The sequence below is a fragment of the Centruroides sculpturatus genome, unplaced genomic scaffold (assembly GCF_000671375.1).
Source record: "Centruroides sculpturatus isolate CEXI.00-Female unplaced genomic scaffold, Cexi_2.0 scaffold1687, whole genome shotgun sequence".
In the NCBI taxonomy this organism is placed as follows: Eukaryota; Metazoa; Arthropoda; class Arachnida; order Scorpiones; family Buthidae; genus Centruroides; species Centruroides sculpturatus.
The window spans coordinates 1-8722 of NW_019386017.1; the positions used below are offsets into that span (position 1 = coordinate 1).

Sequence of the window (8722 nt, forward strand, 5' to 3'; positions counted from 1 at the left end):
GATAAACTTTAAAATTCCAGTAATTTTGTGTGGGATAGAAGTCAATGCTGATGTTTGCAGACAAAGAGCACAAAAATGTACAGCACGATCTTGCTCGTTTTTCTCGACAATACCACATAAAATGACGTGTCCTGCTAGTAATACTTGTTCTCCTTCTATAAAATTTCTCGATGAACTGCTACAAGTAGCATATTTCATTACATCAGATAGTAATATATAATTCATTTTACACTGACGACTAACAAACGACCCAGATAGAGTAGCCATTTTGTAAAAATACAGCGCCCTCTATAGTTCGTGAAAAACGCGAATTAAGAAGGTTGCTCTTAGTGGGACCAGATGTCCCCAGTTTTGCCTGTTATTAATATTTGATGGTATTTAATATTCAAAACGATTGTTTCAATCTTTTTGAATAGAGCAATTTTATTGACATGTTAATGCATAAATTTCAAAAAATAACCAAAATTCAAATCAGTTTTAGATTGCATTTTCACTGATACTGAAATATTCACCAGTTAGATTGTAAATGTTAACCTATCTTAGTGGTTTTTAGGAGATACCAACATAAAATGCAGTTTTGTCTTTATTTTACCATCCCTCTGTTTTACGTTCCATGCCCTTCATTATAAAAATATAGGGTACTTATGGGTTAAGAGGACGCCAGTCAGAAATAGCGATCAAAGTCGCGATTTTGAATGAAAATATCAAAATAACAATAGACTAGTAAATTTAAATCTAAAAAGAAGTAAATATACTGCTAAGGTTGTAAAAATGAAAAAAAATCAATTAGGATGATTATAGATATCACCTATTTGCCATATTTGCTGTATACACTACAAAACAATTTGCATATTTAAGTGGTTTATTATTAGAATTTGTGAGATTTTGTTATATCTTTATAAATCATAATTTACTGTTTAATTTAACAATTGTATTAAATTTGACGAATAAAAAACTTGCATTATTCGGAAAAAACGCTATTTCCGACTGGCGTCCTCTTAACCCGTAAGTACCAAATATTGGCAAGCGCCAAATCAGACAGAGGAAGCTGTTTTTGAGCAGATGGCTGCCGAAACAGGTAAGGAGCCGACCATGTGTTTGTTAAGTGCCTGAGCCGATTCTGACTATCGGTGACGACTACTGCGAGGACCAAATGAAGAACAAATCATTGAATTTATGTCAAATTCTAGACTATATTGGCGACAGGAAAGGTTGTCTTGTAGAAGGTGAAGCTCTTTTGGAAGCTGGACACATCGTATATTGTGGATTAAACTCTAACAACAACACCGAAGTTCATGTTGTTGCTTTAATGTTGCAATTTCAGGGTGCGTTTACTTCTGAGCTAATAGTGCTACTTCCGATCACCGGAAGTGATGTCATTAGCATGTGTATTCGTGCTTACATGTCCAGTTCGAAAGTTACATGTCCAGTTCGAAAGTAAACGCAAACGCTAACAAGGAATATGGTGGTTTCCTGCAAATAACATTTAAAATAGCAGCTTTGACAATACTATGTTATAGATATAACTATTTTATTCCGAATCGGACGAGGATGATTTTATTGTGGATATAATTGTAGAAAAATGAAAAAAGAAAAGTAAGGTAAAATAAAAAAGATAGAAACTTTTATTGAAGAGACTCTACCTTCTTATAAGCCAACCGATTTTAAACAACCTTAGACTTACAAGAGAATGTTTTGAAATTCTCCTCTAAAAAATAAGCCCAATTATAGACACTGAAAAATTACTTCCTCTGGAAGACGACCCGTGTCTCCTCAAAAGCAGCTTTTACGCTGTCTATGGACATTGGCAAATGAAGAATCATTTGGGTTTGTTTATACGAAGTAATATATGAAATTAGATGCAGTTTATAAGAGAATAGTAGATTATACCACATATAATACATATTTAAAGCAATTGTTTTACCCAGTGAATAGATGTGACGTTGTTTTGTTGTGGTGTAACTAAACTGAGTTCAAAATTAACAAATAATTGATATTAAATACAAAACACTTTTTCTTTCTTTCTTTCTTTCCTCTAAGGGTATTGGTGATTGTTTTAATACGTTTAGACGAACTGCGTGGAATATTTTAAATAAAGTTGTTAATTCTTTCTTACAAGTTAGTGTTAAATGAAAATGAAAAGTGATCTCTTGGCCATCAACACAGCAGGATGATATAAGAATAATGGAATTTTTTTATATCCAATCTGGTTTTCCTGGAATTACAGGCTCTATTGATGAAAAGCATATGGCTATTAAGACATCAATTGAAGAAGCAGTAGCATATTTCAATAGAAATAAGTATTACTCTGTCATCATATAAGTTTAGTTTGTAATGAAAAAATGGTATTCAAATGATACAATTTATTGAGAAGTCATTTCACATATGTAAGTGAAAATTCATTCAAGTATACAAACTTATGTAATTTTGGATTATTATTAATGCTTTTCATTTCTTTACGATTTATTTAATGCTCTGAACATAACATTTCTGAAGANTTCTAATACAACAGTATTGGCCCAGATGGCGCAAGCAGAAGGATCCTTGGTTCTATGGAATGAAGCGGAAATCCTAAAACAGATACTCTCTCTAACTTTGGCAAGAACAGCGGAAAAGATAGAAATTTACAGAAGCAAGCTTAAAGAAAAATGCATTAACGCAAGGGACGTGGAGGGGCTTCCTTTGGCTTGGAAGTATGCAGTTAAAAACTTACAAGAGGTGCATGAACTTTAGTATGTTATAAAGGAAATTCTGTCTAGATAGGATAGACAGTATTAATATTTAGTATGAGTAATATGTTATTTATTTTTACATTTTTGTATCATTTACAATGTTTTAGTTATTCTTATTACTGGAAATGTTATTGGTTGTTAATATTTTTGAATTTTTGAACTTATTGTTCCATTTAAGAAATATTCTTTTTAACCTGAGGATGATCTATAGAATAGATTGAAAACGTTTGTTGTAATAAAAATATCTATCAGCGAATATTAAGGTGTTGGTTAAGTTTTTTATTTATTTAATTTTGCTGGGTACAAGTGTGGTTTATTTTGGATTAGAGTTCGAAAATCTTAATCTGTTGTATTCGATAGACCGCCTGAAGACAGTAGTTATATACTACTGAAAGTACTAGCGGACAAGTTCATTTTCTAAAGTCAGATGAGTTCATTCTCCAAGACTCCACTCCTGTAACACGACAACACGTAAGTGTTATAATCATATAATAAACGTTGGCATGAAGTGACATTGTATTATATCATACTTGATTATTATTTAGTACAACAAATTTTCAAATTACAGAAATATTAATAAATCAGATTGATTTTGAAATGGAAATATCAAGAAAATAATTCCACTGGATTGTCTCAATGGTAAGCTTTTTAATCAAAATACCAAATTTTCAAAGTTGTCTTAATGATGGACTAATTACTTACCTACATTGTTTGATTTCTGTTTTTTTGATTTAAAAATTTTAAACTGAATTTCTATTTTAGAAAATTTATTATTAGGAACATTAATTTCAGATTTTTATAAATATATTGTTTTTTCTATTTCAGAATCAAATGTAAAAGGATTTGGTGAGTTCATATGTATTTTATATGATGTAATGATTATATTACAGGATGATAATTACTACTATGATTTTATAAAATGAAAAGTTATTTTGCTTTACCAGATTCTGATTATAACTTTATTATTATATGTTGCTATTAAAGAATTCAACTAAGATGCAATTTTATTTCAGATTTGATGCCTTATTTAATTAATAATGGATGATGATGAGTCAAGTTTGGTAGCAAGTTGGAGTTGAGTAAGTGTGAGTTCTCTAAACTATTATCACAATATTGTTTTTTTCTACTTGGAAGAATATATTTAAAACTACAGTTTTGTCAGATCTGATATCTTCAATTATTTGGCTTTAATAAAATTACTGGATTACATGTAGTTATATTACTGTTATTAAATACCAAGTAATTTGGCACTAGAGACAGGTGTTAGGTGTCATCTCTTGCTCAATTTAATTATAAAATTTAGCAGATGGTGCATAATGCCTGTCTCTAGTGCCAAATTACTTAGCATGTAATTAATAGTAATACAGCCCAAAATAATTCCTGCAATTGTTTGACATAAAATCCAAATCCAATAATTATATATTAAACTTTAATTTTATATTGCATAAAAAATAAAATATTAGGTTGTTCGGAAAGTAATTTTGTTTATTTTCTTACCGCTAGACGGATTAGTCATATTTTTCTTGCCATTTTCATTCTAAACCGTATTATCATTATATATTAATATTTTGACAGCTAGCAGTTTAAGGCTTATTTGTAAAAAATTTTGTTTGATTTTGTGCAATTGTTTATTTTTTGTGTCCCATCAAATATGGAAGATTGAAAGCAGCATTTTCAGCATATTTTGTTCTTTTATTACCAAAAAGGTAAGAATGCTGTTAAAGTAAGGAAAAAAATTGTGTGACGTGTATGGAGATGTGTTGACAGAACGACAGTGCCAAAACTGGTTTACAAAATTTTGTTCTGACAATTTCAATATTGAAGATGCACCATGTTCTGGATGACCAGTTGAAGCCAATGAAAACAAAATAAAAGGTACTGATTGAAGCAAACTGCCAAATAACAACACGTGAAATCACTAAGGATGCATTTACTTCTGAGCTAATTTTACTATCAGCACGCTCAGCCTATATACTTTCGTCTGAGTGCCACGCTCATTGGCGTTTATTTTAGAGCTATGTGACGTCATGTTTAGCGAAATTGGTAAGCTCGAAGTGCTAGCTAGTTCGTTGTCGAGCTTTGCTCTAATTCAATATGGCTGCTCTCATGAAAAATTACTTTCTGTACAAAGTACTAAAAATAGAATTAGTTTTTGAAAAAATAAATGGCAGGAAGTATTTTTATTGGTAAATTTCAATTATTTGTTGCGTAAAATGTTTACAGTGATCTTTTTTTTCATTGTAAGGTTCAATAGCTTTAGATGACTTTTTTCATAAACAGAGTTAATTAATGTGAAAAAAATTAAGTTTGATTCATTGTTNACCTCACTTTTAATCATAAACAATGAATCAAACTTAATTTTTTTCACATTAATTAACTCTGTTTATGAAAAAAGTCATCTAAAGCTATTGAACCTTACAATGAAAAAAAAGATCACTGTAAACATTTTACGCAACAAATAATTGAAATAAAAATACTTCCTGCCATTTATTTTTTCAAAAACTAATTCTATTTTTAGTACTTTGTACAGAAAGTAATTTTTCATGAGAGCAGCCATATTGAATTAGAGCAAAGCTCGACAACGAACTAGCTAGCACTTCGAGCTTACCAATTTCGCTAAACATGACGTCACATAGCTCTAAAGTAAACGCCAATGAGCATGGCACTCGGACGAAAGTATACAGGCTGAGCGTGCTGATAGTAAAATTAGCTCAGAAGTAAATGCACCCTCAGATATTGGCATTTTAACACCTCTCAATTACAGGGAGAATGCACGTGCAAAGTGGAGCTGTCTGGTTTTTGTAAACGTGATATCATGTTTATTACACGTTAACAGGTGAGAAGTATTTAAATATTTTAAGCAGTATACACCATGTTCCAATATAAAAACAAAGTTTTATTTATCATAATAGTTAAAATTAGTGCCAATCTGAAGGCTGCCCTGCTGCATCATTCAGCACTTATACAACATAGGCCAGTCAAAAGTTTGTAACACACATTGTTTTGTGTGTGTGTACGTCACATATATTCAAAACAGCTTCACCTTCTACAAGTCAACGTTTCCTGTCACCAATATAGTCCAGAATTTGACATAAATTCAATGATTTGTTCTTCATTTGGTCCTCGCAGTAGTCGTCACCGATAGAAACTGAATTGGCTCAGGCACTGAACAAACACGTGGTCGGCTCCTTACCTGTTTCGGCAGTCATCTTGGCTCAAAAACAACTTCCTCTGTTGGATTTGGCACTTGCCAATAGTTCAGTCTTTTTTTTTTTCCATTTTGAAACTTGTTCATTTGTCTGATCTCATTACATGAACAGTCCATCTTTTGTCTCTTAATTTTAATTTTCTGATCAGTTTGTTAAACCTGCTTTTATAAAAAAAAGGTTTAAAAAAACTATTATCCTTAAAATTTGTTTAATGTATTATTTCTTAGTTTTGTCAAAAGTTTATAGCTTTTAACCTGTTAAATTTGATATACAACTAAACAGAATTGTCACATTGTTAGGTGTTTATGTAATCCTATTCTTAAGAATGTGGGGTGAGATTTTCCTGCCTAGAGAGAAAGCGTGTTTCCTTTCGGTGTCACAAAAGTGGACCAGGGTGTGTAGCTGTGTGGCTTGTAAGGAACCAATGTTGTGCTCACTTGTAAAGAAAATAAATTTCAAATATTTTTTCTGTTGTGTTATAAAGAATTTGTGTATTGTGTTAAGAATATGTAAATGGGAACATTTAAAACATTTTACATTACCTTTGTTCAGTTTATAAGTTTCATTTGCACATAAAACCAACATTACAGGTACTGTCTTAAGGGTAATTTGGGCAAAGATTCCACTAGCCTAAAAACGCATAAAAACTCTTGCCATAAATGCTTTTAATCTCATGATCTGTTTGTGCTTGGATTGCAGTGGAGATCTGGCTCTGCTAGTGAAGTTTTTACTTCGATGACAGTACTATTGAAATTATGGTTGTATATGTGATATATCGATATAAAGACCAATTATATTGTGATTGATTTTTTTTGGTACTATAATTACAAATGTAGTAAAAATAATGTTATTTTCATCTAATAATTTTTATCATCATATTATCAAGATATACTGCACTTACACATTGATCTTTTTTATTACTCTCATCTAAATTGAAGGATTTTTTTTTTGGTCATCCATATTGCTTGTTTTAGGCATCCATTCTTATCGTTGATGCCGCTTGTCATACATATGTGGATACTTTTCGATGTTTTTGATAAATCTTTCCAGATCTATTCTAGGTCTTTTCTAAGTAGCCATGAGAGAACATACATGAAAGCTCATTTTTCATAAATTTTCTTACGATGTCACAATGTAGATTCTGACTGGTTGGTGGTATTGTTTTACAGATGCATTTTATGACCTGCTTTGGCATAAAATATCACGGTCACGTGACTAAAAGTATGTATAGCAAGAGTTTTTATACTAGTGGAGTCTTGACCTTACACTGGATGTGAAGGGTGTGCAAAAGCAAAGCAAATGAGATGGGTGAATTTTCACATTGAAAGTGACATTACGCATGGCTGAATTGTAGTTTTGCACTTTTTTACCAATAAAATGCAGTTGCCACATTAAGTTTCTTTGTTTGTTGTGTTGTGTATACTTATCAAAATTGAATTAAATATTAGTATTTTCAATATTTGTGTTGGATGATTTCTGAAAATTCACTGTTCTTACCACCAACCTTTTCTCCAAGCCTTTTCTTGATTTTTGAAGTCTGTACTCCTTTAGAACCATGTTATACAAAATAGGATTTTGACAAAATTTATTTTAGAAATTGAGAAGTTTTTTTTTGCTGTGTATGGGAAAATGGGGTAAATGTTACTTTGGCTTGTGCTTTCTATTGTGCCCTAGCTGTTGTATACTCCCAATGACTAACAAGAAAATTTTTAATTTGTGAGGTCACATTTCTTTGATAGCTCTCTTTGTTACATTTTACGTCTTGTCCTGTGTAAATCACACTATACAGTTTAATTTGTATTGTTTGACTAATTGGCACTTATGCAGTTTAGTTCAAACTTCTGTACCCTCTAAGTACGGGACCCAAGTTTCAGAGGTTTCCTTCCATAAAATTAAATCGATTCTAGACTAATTTGACTCAAGCATTTCCAAAACACGTATAATTTGTTGGAAATGATCGATATAAAATATGCTATAAACAAAAAAATTGTTGGAATACTTATAGAGTGTACCCCATTTGAAGACGCCATTGCTTAAGCTTGTTTTTGTTGCGGAGCGGCACATCGAAGGCAGACGCATACAAAGCATGTCACGTGACATTTGTCAGTGCTATTCGGTCACATGACTACTCATCTCTGATGTGTTTCCTGATAACTTACTTTTTTGCAAAGAATTCGCTTAACCTTGGAGACATCACATGATAGATCATAATATACTATAGTATTTTTATTATAATTAGTAATGACTTACTATTGTGTTGTTCGGAAAGTAAGTTAGTTTTTTTTTACCACTAGATGGATTAGTCGTATTTTTCCTGCCATTTTCATTCTAAACCGTATTATCATTATATATTTTGACAGCTAGCATTNTCGTATATCGTGGCGAAAAAATTGCTATTATATTCATATAAAGATGCTAACAGAGACTTGTAAAATGCAGTAAAACATCATTGCCGACTTGTGTTGCGACAGGATTGGTCGAATCTGGATCAATAGTGGACAAGCAGCCGAACTACTTATCTCTTGTAAGTCTAAGGTTGTTTAAAATCGGTTGGCTTATAAGAAGGTAGAGTCTCTTCAATAAAAGTTTCTATCTTTTTTATTTTACCTTACTTTTCTTTTTTCATTTTTCTACAATTATATCCACAATAAAATCATCCTCGTCTGATTCGGAATGAAGTAGTTATATCTGTAATGTAACATTTAAAATAGCAGCTTTGACAATACAGTATTATTTGCAGGAAACGACCGTATTCCTTGTTAGCGTTTGCGTTTACTTTCG

The 8722-nt window shown here is 31.5% G+C and overlaps 1 long non-coding RNA gene across 2 annotated transcripts; it reads left to right on the forward strand.

The window, feature by feature from the left end:
- The first annotated feature begins 3145 nt into the window (after positions 1–3145).
- Positions 3146–8434, forward strand: LOC111613136. Of its 2 annotated transcripts, XR_002754727.1 has the most exons (4): positions 3146–3371; positions 3558–3578; positions 3746–3817; positions 8381–8434. It is a non-coding gene; the product is annotated as an uncharacterized LOC111613136 (long non-coding RNA). The 2 variants fall into 2 exon arrangements; XR_002754726.1 differs by lacking the exon at positions 8381–8434 and having other exon boundaries at positions 3746–4247.
- Positions 8435–8722: the final 288 nt, after the last annotated feature.